Here is a 15,467-nt window from a genome sequence, read left to right on the forward strand (position 1 = left end):
TGCACAGAAAGAAAGAAAGTGAGCTCAATTTTTAGAGGATCCAGTTGCTTTAGGGGACCCAGCTGTCAGGAGGCCCAGGTGTGATTTTCTGACTCAAAAATATCCACTGCCCATCTGCAGGCTCCTGTTGGCACCCAATTGTCTTGTGCATTTCCAGAGTTCTTCTACGTCCAGTTCTGGGGGCTATGCCTTCACACAGCATTCTCTGGTGTGATCAGGAACACGTCTTCAGCTATACAAGCCGGGCACTGCTGGTGCCTTCTCCATGAAGTAATGCTTCAAGCAGTCACTTCCACCATCCCCAGGCTTTTGTGCTGATGTGTTTGCATTTATCCTTGTGCTTGGATCTCTTTGCTCCTTCTGAGTAATGTATACTGCCAGCTGTGGTGAGGAGTACTCTCTGGTAATGTCAATGACTATGTTCACTATATATTGAGCTTTGCCCATCATTGCAAAGCAGAATTCGGCGTAATATGAGATGTGTACAAAATGTTCATCTTCTGTCTGAAGCTTTTCTTGTCATTGAGTTATTATATTAGTGTTAGGGACTTTTTGTCCATCCAGCAAATATTTGTTAAATATCCATTACATACCAGATACTGTAAGGGTGAGGATAGAGAGGCTATACAGATAGAAATAGCTAGGCACAGTGGCTCACACCTGTAATCCCAGCACTTTGATAGGTCAATGCGGGAGGATCACTTGAAGCCAGGGGTTCAAGTGCAACATAGTGATACCCCATCTCTACAAAAGAAAAAACGATTAAAAATAGCAGAGCATGGGGGCACATGCCTGTAGTCCCAGCTACTCGAGAGGCTGAGGCGGGAGGATCACTTGAGCCCAGAATTTTGCAGTGAGCTAGGATTGCACCACTGTACTCCAGCCTGGGCAACAGAGCAAGACGTTGTCCCCCCCCCCAAAAAAAAAAAAGAGAGAGAGAGAGAGAGAAAGAGACATATTATCTTCTTGGGCCTACTGTCATATTTATAAAATGGATTTAAAATTTTGCATATACACTCATCGTAAGGTAAAATACAACAGCCTTTGAACTACGAGTACTTAATCTGAAAAGTCTGCTTGGACAAGGCCAAGAGCGTGGACAGTGCCTTTCCCAGCCGGTTTATTTCCTTAAAAATCCACTGGGGTTGCTATATAGGAGTCCATATTAATTTTGTGAGGACGAACTTAGAAAATGTTTTCTTAATTAGAAATATTTATGTTTATTACAAGAGGTGATAAGAAGATAGGGATAGAAATGCTGCATCAGTGATGACTTTTTGGGTTTTTCAGAATGATATCTGGAGTCTTAAAAACCAAAGTTGTTCTTCATCGGATTTTTCAATGTAATCAATATGTTAAAATATGCTTCTTATTTTGAATAGTGGACTAGGTACTTGCACAGACTTTAAGAAATACTTAGAGCCATGGGGTACTGAAAACATGCGTATTTTTCAAGTTAGAACAGTGTGAATGGCGAATTGTACTTGCTTCTGGATGAGTAAATAATATTCAGCCATTTAATCCTATTATCAAAGTGAGTTAACAGAATCCAATGTAAATACCAGTTGAGATTTGTTTATACAGATCTGAATAATGAAATACTGTAGATCTTCTGGTGTCTGATTCTAAGATGAATACTTGTTTGTTTCAAACTTTCCAACATGCTTCTGATAAACTGAAGACCTCTGTGTGTGTGGGTGGGGGGGTGTATGTGAGGGCATGTGTGTGATACGTGTGTAGTGTGTGTGTGACTGTGTGTGGTGTGTGTATATGAGTGCGTGTCAGCATTAAATACATCCCTGAAATTTGACTAGCTTTTACTTTTTCCATCTTCATTGAAAGAATGCAAATCCTATTCCAACAGCAAGTTTTTCCCTTGACTAGTATTCAGATATGCCACAATTTTCAGGAAGAAAAAGGAAATGTAGACATTCATAGACTTGAGCTGATTCTATACCAACATCTTTGTAGTAAACCTTTGTTTTATTATTGTTGAATAATAGTGTAATATTCAAGGACATGTTAGATATGCAGTTTTTGACTCTATAGAAAAAGCAGGAGAAAAAGTCAAAATGAATTGAAATAAAAATAAAGCTGAAAAAGGGCAGAACAATACATCTTATAGGAATTCAGAAATCACAATCAGACATGCAACTTACAGAGCCATAAAAGATTTGATCTAGAAAAAATCTTAATAATAAAATTTATTTTCTATGTTATCCTCAAGTAGTCATAATTAAACTTGTTCCAAAATTTAAAGTGAGTCAACATTCCTAAAAGTTGTTTTGACATTGAGAGCTCTTTTCTAGAGGAAAAAAAATTCCTTTATTTTGACACATTTAAAATAGAATAAACTTTTAAAGGAAGCCAATGTAGAACTTAGTGCTAATTTTTGGAAATATTTGCTGATTTTTAAAATCTTTTTTAAACTTGAAAATTTAGAGTACATATAAATAAAATAAAGACCAGATAGGTATTAATTCAGATGAATTTTTGCCCTTGTCACTAACTTTCATGACATATAAATGACCAAAAATGTTTTTATGAAGTTCAGGATAGAGTTTTAAACATTGGGCCGGGCGCGGTGGCTCAAGCCTGTAATCCCAGCACTTTGGGAGGCCGAGACGGGCGGATCACGAGGTCAGGAGATCGAGACCATCCTGGCTAACACGGTGAAACCCCGTCTCTACTAAAAAATACAAAAAACTAGCCGGGCGAGGTGGCGGGCGCCTGTAGTCCCAGTTACTCGGGAGGCTGAGGCAGGAGAATGGTGTAAACCTGGGAGGCGGAGCTTGCAGTGAGCTGAGATCCGGCCACTGCATCCCAGCCTGGTCAACAGGGCAAGACTCCGTCTCAAAAAAAAAAAAAAAAAACAGGGCAAGACTCCGTCTCAAAAAAAAAAAAAAAAAAAATATTGGTATGTGGTGCTAGAGTTAGTAATGGAATCAGTTGTTCAGGGAAGTAGGCTGAAATCATGTAAATAATTCACAGAGTACCTTTACAGTAGATGTTATTTTAAAAAATACAAACATGAAAATTTGTAAATGTAATTCTTCTGCTTACTAGAGTACTTTTTCATTTCTAATAGTACCCCAGATAGTCAAGCTATATTTGGAAGGTTGAAATTATTTTCATAAAGACACAATGTAGAACGAGCTTCAGGCCTTCTTTGGTATTAAATTTGCGAGGGACCCTCTTGAAGCCTACTACAGTGAAGGCATTATTGGATGTTTAAATTTTATTTTATTTAATTTTTTAAGCAGAGTCTCGCTCTGTCACCCAGGCTGGAGTGCAGTGATGGGATCTCAGCTCACTGCAAGCTCTGCCTCCCGGGTTCACGCCATTCTCCTGCCTCAGCCTCCCAAGTAGCTGAGATTACAGGCGCCCACCACCACGCCTGGCTAATTTTTTGTATTTTTTAGTAGAGACAGGGTTTCACCATGTTAGCCAGGATGGCCTGGATGTCCTGACCTCATGACCCACCCGCCTCGGCCTCCCAAAGTGCTGAGATTACAGGCGAGAGCCACCATGCCCGGCCTGGATGTTTAAATTTTTTTGAAATGAATCCCTCAAGCTGAGTCTATGCAGTATTATAGCCATGAGCCACATAGCGACATTTCAGTCAATGATGGGCTGCATATGTAATGATGGTCCTATTCTGTCTATTTTTACTGTACTTTTTCTAGGTTTAGATATGTTTAGATACACAAATACCATTGTGTTCCAGTTGCCTGCAGTATCCAGTACAGTCCCATGCTGTGCAGGTTTGCAGCCTGGGAGCAATGGGCTGTACCATATAGCCTGGGTGTGGGGTGGCTCTACCATCTAGGTTTGTGTAAGTGTACTCTGTGATGTTCGCACAATGTCGGAATTGCCTAACAATACGTTTCTCAGAAGGTGTTGCTATCATTAAGCAACACACAGAACTGTAATTGAAAGGACTTTGTGGAAATTATCTGATTTGGAGTGAATAACCGTACCAAGTTCAGATGAGTAAATCTTAAGGTAAATACCTGGAGAATGACTTGTTTAGTTAATTAGTTTGCTAGGGCTGCCATGACAAAGTGCACAGACTGGGTGACCTAAGCAACAGAAATTTGTTTTCTCACTGTTCTAAGGGCTGGAAGTCTGAGATCAAGGTGTCAACAGGGTTAGTTCTCCTGAGAACTCGCTCATTGGCTTGTAGAGGGTGTCATCTTCCTATGTCTTCAAATGGGCTTCCCTCTGTGTTTCTCTGTATCCTAATCTCTTCTTAAAAGGACACCCGCCATACTGGATTAGGGTCCACCCTAATAACCTCATTTTAACTTAATCACCTCTTTAAATGCCCTATCTCGAAATACAGTCTCATTATAAGGTACTGGAGGTTAGGACCTCAACACATGCGTTTTGAAAGGACAGAAATCAGCCCACAATATTTAGCTTTTACAACTTAAATTAACCTGACAAATTTTGTGTCAGCCTAGAACTCTCAACACTCGGAACTTGCCTTGGTATTCTTCTGTTGTTTAAAATGTTCTCATTTCCTCTTTAGCTTCCCAACATTCAGAGCAGCCAAATGTTTTAGTATCTTGGAGAGGAAACTCACAGAGTAACATATTTTACAGAGGTAAGATCCCTTTACTGACTCAGGGCCTGCACATGGCAAGCTCTGAAAAAACAACTTGGGACTCCGAATGGGGGCTGGCACCCTCACCTGCTTTCGGAGTTTCCTTCCTCTAGGACTGAATGCTTCTCTCTCTGTGCTTGGGTGGTTCACAAGCAGGTGGGTAGCCCTGAATTTCTGTGCTTCTGTCAACATCTTCTTTTCCTAATAACCTTAAGATCCCTCCCACCGCCATCCATGAGAGACATATTTAGCATGTTCCAAAGTCTTATTTGCCTTTTTATTGCTTCCCAACCCAAATTGAGAAATTAAAACACAAACCCACTTGCTCCACATCTCCCACCCTCTCTGGGCACTTTTGTGTTCTACTTTCCCCAAATCCTTCTCTAGATGGTTGAGCAATAGACAATACTTGGTGATTCATTTCTGTCATTTTCCTTCTACTTCACCTCCATGCTGTTGGTTTAGCATGATCTCATTACTTCTCATCTGCAAAGTTAACTGTCTGTCCTTCAAGTAAATTGGTCATTAATATCTCTCATTGCTTTTAATTTTCACAACTTGAATTGGAAATGGAAATTCACTCTATTGTTGTGATGAATTATCCTCTACAGTCATCTGAGAGTCATCTGTGACATCTGCCTTCCCTCTCCATTCATGTTGTTTTCACCGGTTGCTATGGATGGCTCCTACCCACCATCTTCAACACACCCCTTCTTTTCATTCCCGCTGTCACTGCCCAGTTCCCACCTGCATAATCTCCTGCCTGGATTAAGCCATACAAGCCTCCAGTCTGGTTGTCATACCTCAAATATCACCCTCGCCTCAACACATTTGCTACAATGCTGGTGGAATAAAGGAACTTTCTAAAACTCATACCCAATGGGGTGATTCTCCTGCTTAAAATTCTTCAATGGTTTCCAACTAAACAAATTCTAAAATTGTTTTCATGACATTTGAAACCTTTGAGACTAGAATTCCTTCCTATTTCTTGCATGTTTCGCAGTCACATCCATGCTAGGCTATGCTGACCCCTGTCCCTGTCACTGGGAGGCCTTCCATGACCTCAGTCTGCCCTTCTAATGGACCTAATATGACACTTGCTTATTTCATACACTGTAGTCAATTATTTTTTACTTGTCTGATTTTCCTTCTAGAGTCTAGACAAGGAGCCTCAATGAGCACAGACTTCTCCTTTTAGAATGTGTTTGTCTTTGCTTGTTTAATATAGAGTAAGTCCTCAGAACTTAGTTGGATTAATACACATTTATAAAAATCTGAGGCCAGACTATATTCCTAGTACCTTTGTAAAAAAATTATGTAATTATCAATAATTTCTTGAGTAATTGTCATTATTTACACTTAATGTATTTCCAACAAACTGAGTTATCTGACAAGCTTATACCATGTTAATATAGTGAGGCTAAAATGGCAGGAATTGCCCAATGCAGAATGAGTCGGTGTGTATAATGCCATCTTGACTACTGGAGGACAACAAATGAAAAAGTAAAAACAAAACACACAAAAAACTACCTGTCAATAGCTTTTTTTTTTTTTAAAGGTTGTTAATTGTGACTCTGAATTTAATTTCTGACTTTTAAAAATCTTTAATTATTAAGCTGTTCTCTTATAGCTATCGTGTTTTTTTTTTTTTTCTACTGAACACATTTCCCCTTCCCCCGTCAAACAGGGCTTGTAGTAAGAACATGGTCAGGACGATCTTGGCCTTTGGATTCCATTAGGGTCATATTTAGGACTTGGCCAGAGCAGGGATTTGGCAGCCACTCACCCCTCTCTAACCAGCATTCTGTTTGGCAAAGCCTGCCAGGTGCCTGATTGTGCAGAGAAATGGGATGGGATCACTCAGTGTGACAGTCAGGAGAGATTTCACAGATCACAAGTGTTTGGAGAGGCAAGTCAGAGCTGAGCCATGGCAACGTGGCTGCGTCGCACTGAGTGGGAGTGGCCTGCCAGCAGGAGTCCAAGGTCACGGGAGTCACCTCGCCTTTGGACAAGGGCCCAATGCAGAGATGCCTCAAGGTACACCGCTGGTGCATGTAATTCTTTTGAAAATTCCAAACTATGCTCTTTACCTGGTCAGCCTGCAAGCACAAGGAAATTGGAATTTAACATGACTTGGTGGATAATAAGCCTTTAAATAATGACATTTTTACAGTCTGTCCTCAAAGGAGTACAATGCCAACTTTGTTGTGAGGCAGATGGTGGGGAAAAAGGTGGATGTGAATCTGATCATTTAGCAGGCAAATTAATTTATGTGACAATAACCAGCCTCCAAATTGGGTTTATTGACTCATTACATTTTCTCCCTATGAAATTTAGTAAAATGCCAAACTCCACATTTTAGAGGAGCTGAAGGTTATTTTCTCATTTTAAAAGGGAGCACATTCAGCATTTGTTTGAATCTACATAAATAATATTCCCCCAGCTTCAAAAAAGTTGGTGTTTTTTTGTGGTTTAAGGAAAACACATTTGTAATAAAATTACAGTTCCTTAGGCAATCCTCAATTAATCTTAAAAATAATCAATTACTTAATTTATGGATCACTTTTTTTGGGAGCCAAAGTAATTTTCCAAAAAAAATTAAATAAATTAGATCAGTAAAACCTCAAATCATCTTAATAAGTAAAAAAAAAAAGAAAAAAGAAAAAAGAAAACATGAAGAGAAAAGAGAATGGATAAAAGATTTTAATGTCATCTTAACTGCTCTCTGAGTTGAAGAAATCTGCTTACTACGGAAAGGTGATCTTATTTGATCTTCTAAGGTCAACTGAGTAAAAAGGAAAATAGAAAATCAAGAAGAGAAACAGAAACACAGACACCATTTCTCAAACTATATGGTAGGTGATACAATAAAGTCTTATAGCCCACAGCTTAGAATTGCTGTCTCCAGTGCACAGGTTCAGGGATGTCTGTGGCCTTCCCAAAGCTGGCCAGCCGTGGCATGCCACTCATCACGCTGACAGCTGAAGCCTCCTGGGACAGGTGCATGCTTCATCCTCCTGGGACTCCCCAGGACCTACCCAATTACAGGCTCCTGGACCAGTTCAGCTCCATCTTTTTCTAGCCACATCCTCTCAAAACTTTGTCATTCTAGTTTTTGCTTCTCTCCACATGCTAAGAAAATCAGGTAGAGATTTCTTTTCTGTTGGCAATACAAGCATCAGCAACTGTTTTTAAATGTATTTTTTAATTTAAAAATTACATAAATACATTGACACAGAGAGGGGAACATCACACACCGGGGCCTGTCAGGGGGTGGGGGGGCAAGGGGAAGGAGGGCATTAGGACAAATACCTAATGCATGTGGGGCTTAAAACCTGGATGACGGGTTGATAGATGCAGCAAACCACCGTGGCACAGGTATACCTATGTAACAGACCTGCACGTTCTGCACATGTATCCCAGAACTTAAAATTTTAAAAAAATTACATAAATACACTCTTGCTGGCAAAAACGTGGACAGTGGGGATAGATGTAGACTAATGAGGGCATGGGGCATGCTCCCTTTTCCTCTCCGGAGCATTGAGGTATGTGGCTGTGTATTTATGAAAGCAGGGGTATGAATATGCCGATATTGCTCGATTTGTTTTTTAAATCAACAGGCTGATGTCATAATGATGGTTCCCTGACTTGTATTAGTCACAGAATAACATGCATGTGCCACATCACTGCACACATGATACCTCAGGCTTTTAATGGCCGCTGGTATTCAAAAGTAAGGATGCATTCCATTTTGTGCATCATAGCTTTTTGTTTCCTTCTCTGAGGCAGATGAAAGGGGATACATCTTCCTTTTTATGGACAAAAATTCTGACTTCACCATTTCCTTATGTCTTTTTCAGAAGGAACATCTGGCAGGAGACATTGGAAAATAAGTGTAACAAAGCATGTGAAGGGTTAATAATCAACAATTTATTTGGAAAGCAATTTATCAAGAAATTATTCCTATACAATGGCATGCTGCAATTGCTGGTCCACCCAAAATATCCCCTGGTATGGCTGCATTGTCATCATGTCCTCACATGGCTCCTGCTGGCCCAGGTCTCTGCAGAACCTTCCCTATCCTCTGCCTTTCCTACCTCCCCCTAGCATGGAGCATCACCTCCAGACTCTTCTTCTTAAATGCTGACCATGGTATCTTGTGCTCAGAGCCTGTTAATGGCTTTCAGCAGCCAGACTTGAATGAACTCTGAGTTCCCCGCAGTGACATCCCTAGCTCCTCACAGCCCAACTTCAGTTGTAGCCAGAGGAGTGAGTGTTCTGATCGGTCTCAACAGGTGATCAGCTGTGATCCCATCATTGATCCTCCCCCGGTCTCAGTTTCCTCATCCATAAAGGTAAGATCTTGACTACATAACCTATGTTGTTATTTTCCATTGTGAGACTCACAGCCTATTTCAGCATTGATCAAAGAGTTCTGAAGTTCTCTTTGCCATGCCAACTCTAAGATCAGCAGTATCTTTCATCCCCACTTCAACGCAGTTTAAGATCTTTTGAGGGATTTTGCTTCAGTTTTAAACATATGAGTATTGATGTTTATTGAAATCCCAAAGCTGGATGGGACTTGGCTCATTCTCACATCCTGGCACCACTTTGCAGCCAGTGACATGAGGTGCCTCTGCCAGCAAGGCCTGTTTTAATCAAAAGCTTTCATCTGAAATGCAATTCACAATTTCTGGGTGGTAAAGAATAAATCCCCACAGGATGACAGTACAGAGCTGTAATGCTAAGCTCTTTAAATGCCTTTGACAGGAGGTAAAAGGTCTGAAACACACTTGCTTCAAGTACTCTTTGCAGGGCATCATCCTAAAGACAAGGAATGCATAGGATGACGCCCCTGCCCTCAGGCAGATTAGAGTCCAGTAGCAGATAAGCCATGGCTACACTGTGTCAGAACATGGAAATGTCACTAGAGAAGCATTAAGAGCTCTGAGAATTCATAGAAGGGACACAAGCACTTGTGACTGGGAAAAGGAAGGAAAGATTCATAAAGAAAGTGGAATTAATGTTGCCTGGCTTTGTCGTTGTTGTTTGTAGCAGTTAAAGAGGCTATTAAGAAGGAAGTTGGAACTGTAGTTTAGAATTATGTATACAGTGAAGTAGGTTTCTTTCCCCTCACCTCCACACCTAGTAAAATTGTCAGCTGATTTTCAGAGATTTAAAAATCCTGTGAAGGGTCAGATGTCATGCCATCCCGGAGCATATGTCCAGGCATTTGAGTGGTGGGAGAGCTGGAGAGGCAGAGTTTCAGGCGGGAACCAGAGAGCTGCAGCCATCACTGTTTGTAAGTCTCAACCAACCTAGCCTTATCCAGTAAACCCTTGTTACCATGGCTGAGGTTTTAGTGGCTATAATCCTGCATACTTTGGTTCCTTCTCCAAGCCTGGGAGCAGCAGAAAAATAGATGCAGAAATCAGACAGGTGGTCCAAGTCACATTCACCCTATTCCTGAGGAGTCTAAGGTGGGGAGTGCAGGGGTCTGGACACGACAGGGGTCTGGACACGACTGGGCTCTGCAGCAACCCCGTGCCCCCTTCCTGCCACCTGTGTTGACTTGACCTCCCAAGCCACAGGCCTCCCTGCAGGGGAAGGGTGACTGAAGATCAAGCATAGATTCCAGGTCATGAGGACAAGCAGCTAGCCACAGAAGAAAGGACAGCTATGCATACAGATGCGGTTCCCTCTTGGAACTGATCAATCTGAAGAGCCACATCTCCTCTGGGGACAATTGGGAAGCCACGCCTCCTTTGGGAATAGCAAGTGTCCAACAGAGGCAATGGCCAGAGGTGTGCTTCTCTAGCAGGAGCCTCCCACAGAAATAGCCAAGGCATGTGAACATTCCTGAGGACCTGTTTATTTTATTTTTATTTTATATATATATATTTTTTGAGATGGAGTCTCACTCTGTCACCCAGGTGGGAGTGCAGTGGTGCAATCTCAGCTCACTGCAAACTCTACCTCCCAGGTTCAAGCGATTCTCCTGCTTCAGCTTCCCAAGTAGCTGGGATTACAGATGCCCACCACCGTGCCTGGCTAACTGTTGTATTTTTAGCGGAAACAGGATTTCACCATGTTAGCCAGACTGGTCTCAAACTTTTGACCTCAGGCAATCTGCCTGCCTTGGTCTCCCAACGTGCTGGGATTACAGGCTTGAACCACCATGCCTGGCCGCAATTTTTGCTTTTTTTGAAACAGGGTCTTGCTCTGTAACCCAGACCAGAGTACAGTGGCACAATCATGGCTTTCTGCAGCCTCGAACTCGTGGGCTCAAGCAATCTTCCCACCTTAACCTCCCACGTAGTTGGGGCCACAGGAATGCACCACCACACCCTGCCAATTAGTTTCCTTAAACAGGCTGCGGTTCATCCCCAAATGCAGGAAATGAGCAGTTTTCTTCATCAGCTGTGCTCCAGTTTACTTGAGGTGAGTGCCCTGATGTTCAGGTTTGCCTGCAGCATTGCTCTGTTGAACCAACTTAATTATTCCCATTTTGCTCTAGAACATTGCTGTCCCAAGGCTGACAGTCATTTCCTATTCTACTCTTCAGCCCTTGGTATGTACATTTATATGCATACATGTGCTCATGTATGTATACATGTATATATATAATACCCTCATGCATAGCCGGGTATGGTGGCTCACACCTGTAATCCCAGCACTTTGGGAGGCCGAGGCGGGTGGATCATGGGATCAGGAGATCGAGACCATCCTGGCTAACACGGTGAAATCCCGTCTCTACTAAAAATACAAAATATTAGCTGGGCGTGGTGGTAGTTCCAGCTACACGGGAGACGGAGGCAGGAGAATGGTGTGAACCTAGGAGGCGGAGCTTGCAGTGAGCCGAGATCGCGCCACTGCACTTCAGCCGGGGTGACAGAGCGAGACTCCATCACAAAAAAAAAAATGGTATCACAGTTAACCCAAGCAAAGAACTCAGCAGTTAACATCATCTAGAACCACATGGTTGGCACCAACCTGAGACCAACCAGGGAAAGACAAGGTGACATCTGACAGAAGAAAGAAAATTGATGTCAGCCATGAGGCCATTGTATAGACTTGGATTTAATGGCAGGACTCATTCATCGAGCTCATCATAGTTGGGGAAAATGCTCCTCTCCACAGGCTGTTTCTCCTCAATACTTTGAAAATTTTCTTGCAAAATTTAGACATTTGCACTACTAGCAGCTGTAGACCCTAGATTTTTTTAACTTTTATTTTTGCATTTAATTAAATGATTTTTTTTTAATTTTAGATTCAGTGAGGGTGTACATGTGCAGGTTTGTTTCACGGGTGTATTGTATGATGCTGAGATTTGGGCTTCTATTGTTCCAGCCACCCGAATAGTTAACATAGTACCCAATAGGCAGTTTTTCAACTTGTGCCCCACTCCTTCCCTCCCCGTCCAGTAGTCCCCAGTGTCTATTGTTTCCATCTTTATTTCCATGTGTACCCAATGGTTAGCCCCCACTTATGAGAACATGGGATATTTGGTTTTCTGTTCCTGTGTTAATTTGCTTAGAATAGTGATCTCCAGCTGCATCCATGCTCCTTCAAAGGAATCTCATAAAAAAGAAATATCTCATTCTTTTTTATGGCTGCATCGTATTCCATGGTGTATATGTACCACATTTTCTTTATTCAGTCCACCATTGATGGGCACCTAGCTTGATTCCGTGTCTTTGCTATTGTGAATAGTGCTGCAATGAAAGTATGGATGCATGTGTCTTTTTGGTAGAATGATTTATTTTCCACTGGGTATGTACCCAGTAATGGCCTTGCTGTAGACCCTTGATATGTTGAGGTGCATTTCTTTCCCATCCAGCATAATCAACCTCTATTTCTAATGCCCCCTTTTTCTGGTGGCCCTGACCTTTTAGGACTGAGCTGAGGACGGGGCTCTGATCAATGCCACAGCTCCTGTGCTTTCTCCTGAGCTTCGTCTGTACTGCAGTGGCTGCCACCAATACCTCTGGATGTTGAGTTGCAGGGATTGTGCTGTCTGCCTCCGCCGCAGGAGTTCTCCCCTGGAGAGTCACTGTTGGCAGATGAAGAAACACAGCTGATGCTGTGGAAGCCAGAGCCCTGCGGCTTCTGTAGAGGATCAGCCCTGCCAGGGTTCCTCCTCCACACCCTTCCTCTCCTCACTTCACACTTCTCAGACAATGAATATCTTGTGATCCTTTAATAACAACATACATACTTCTTTCTGCCATGTGATTTTCTAAAGTAGCGTAATATCCCTTAGTATTCTATTTTCTCTGTCGTTCCCTTGATCTATTCTAAAATATTCGGATGAATTTTTAAAAGTTTAACTTTTTAAAAAAAACATTTGATCCCTCCCTTTGCAATTTGCTGAAATGGAGTGCTTTATTTACTTCCATTGTTTTAGACCTATATATTTCCAGATGTTCTTAGATTCTACCTCATAGAAAAAGATATGCAGTCAAGGAGTTCTGGGTCAGCTGGCAGCATCTATCCTCTTGCCTCCTCACTACGTAGGGAAGGTTACCTGGGTGATTTGACATTATACACAGCTTTAACCAAGAACGGGGCTTTTCAGCAAACCAGTGACTCTAGGACTGTGGCTCCCAGGCCAATACCATCATCATCCCCTGAAAACTTGTTAGAATGTAAATTATTGTGTACCACCTTATACCTGCTGAATTGGTAACTCTGGGTGTGGAGCCAGCATCTGTGTTTAAACTGCTGATGCTCAGTCAATGTTAGTCCAGGCTTCTTCATCAAAAACACCATAGACTAGGTGGCTGAAAAAACAGAAATCTATTCCTCACAGTCCCAAAGGCTGGGCCATCCAAAATCCAAGTGGGGGCCAATTGGATTCCTGGTAAGGGTTGTTTTCCTGCTTTGCAGACAGCCATCTTCTCACTATGTCTTCACCTGGTAGAGAGAGAAAAAGAGGGATCATCTCTTTCTTGTCTCTTTTTAATCCTCTCATAAGGGCACTAATTTCATTCATGAGGGCTCCACCCTCATGACCTAATTACCTCTCAAAGGTCCCACCTTCAAATACCATCACACTGGGGGATTAGGATTTCAACATAGGAATGTTAGGGGCCTACACATTCAGCCCATAGCGCTCAAGTTTGTGAGCCACTGCCTTAAACAATATCTAGGCTCTGACTAGCTCAGCCACATCGGGTTAGGAGGAAGGCCTTCCTTTGTTCCCTGGCTCACTGGAGAGTTCTGCAGGGTTCATGGATGTGGCAGCTCATCTTCTTCAGACAGCTAGCATAGCAGAGGTCATCGTAGCACTGTAGTGAGAGCTCCCCACGCTGCCTGTGCTCCAGCCAGCTCCGGTGGTTCACATAGAGCAACTCAATAGTCTTAATGACAGCCTTAATAAGATAGGTTCTCAGTTTATACTCATTTTTTTATCGCTCTCTCTCCCCTAACTGTGGGCAACCAGTGATTCTTTTACTGTCTCCATACTCTTCCTTTTTCCAGAATGTCATAGAGTTGGAATCATACATTGTGTAGCCTTTACAGGTTGGCTTCCTTCACTTAGTAATACGCATTTAAGATTTCCATGTCTTTTCATGGCTTGAGAACTAATGTCTTTATACCTCTAAATAGCATTCCACTTTCTGGATGTACCAAAGTTTGTTTATATATGCATCTACTAGTTTTATATTCATTTTACTGACAAGAAAGCTGAGGCACTTTGGGTTAACAACTTACCTAACCCCACATAGACCATGGGAGGAAGGGGCAGGGCTGGCACCGAGGCCACATGATCAGCAGCCGTGCTCATTGCCAAAGAAACCCACTGTCCTCAGCTGACCGGGTTGGAACCACCTCTATTCCGTCGCTCACAAATACTCAAGCACTCACAGACCTCCTTCACATAAACCAGTCTTCTGAGCCTTGTTAGCTCTTATAAAAATAACTCCTATAACATACTTGATTGAAATCATATCCTCAAACATGCAAAAAGCCCACATGGTTTCTTTCCTTTGGATTAGCTTTCTCTAAGAAGTTACTGAGAAAACTTTTCACAAAAGATGCCACATTATCAGGTTGCCACACATTGATGGCCAATCAGGGCCATGCATTTTCCCCCTACACATAACTGAAGGCATGTGCTACCAAAAGGGCATTGGTTTGTGTACTTGGAACCTGTTTGCCAAAAGGAAACAACTGCCCTGAACCTCAGGTTCAGGAAGGAAGGAAGGAAGGGCAGAAGGAAGAAAGGAAGGAAAGGAAGGAAGGAAGGGAAAGAAGGAAGGAAGGAGGGAGGGAAGGAAGGAAGAGAGGGAAGGAAGGGAGGAAGGGAAAAAGGAAGGAAGGGAGGGAGAGAGGGAGGGGAAGGGCAAGGGAAGGAAGGAGGGAGAGGAAGAGAAAAGAAGGAGAGGAATTAATATATCCCTCCCAGGCTTATGAATATGAAGTGAGCAGATGAGCTAGAGAAATCTAGCATGAGCCTCACCAGGAGGTGCTCAGCCTGAATACTTTCTCCTTTCAGTCAGAGGCCAGGCAGCTCCCGTAGCTCTGTGGTTTCTCTGGCTGCTTGGCTCCTTGGTTTTTTGGCTCCTGTGGCTCCCATAGCCCTGATAGCTCACCTGGCCATATGGCATTGCTCCCAACAGCAATGTCCTGTCCTGGGGCTTCTCCACTGAACCTAGAATTGACCACTGAACTCCAGGACCAAGTAAGACCAAGGATTACTCAAGCATCCTTAAACCATGAAGGTTTTATGGTAATAAGTCCTCAAGTCATAGAGATTAGAAATGTAGGTGCCCAGAATATAAAGTGATTTATAAAAATGCATTCTGTGTAAAATTCCATATTCTGCATATATAAAAATAAAAATGGCAAAATG

This window comes from Mandrillus leucophaeus, unplaced genomic scaffold (genome assembly GCF_000951045.1).
Source record: "Mandrillus leucophaeus isolate KB7577 unplaced genomic scaffold, Mleu.le_1.0 Scaffold458, whole genome shotgun sequence".
Classification (NCBI taxonomy): Eukaryota; Metazoa; Chordata; class Mammalia; order Primates; family Cercopithecidae; genus Mandrillus; species Mandrillus leucophaeus.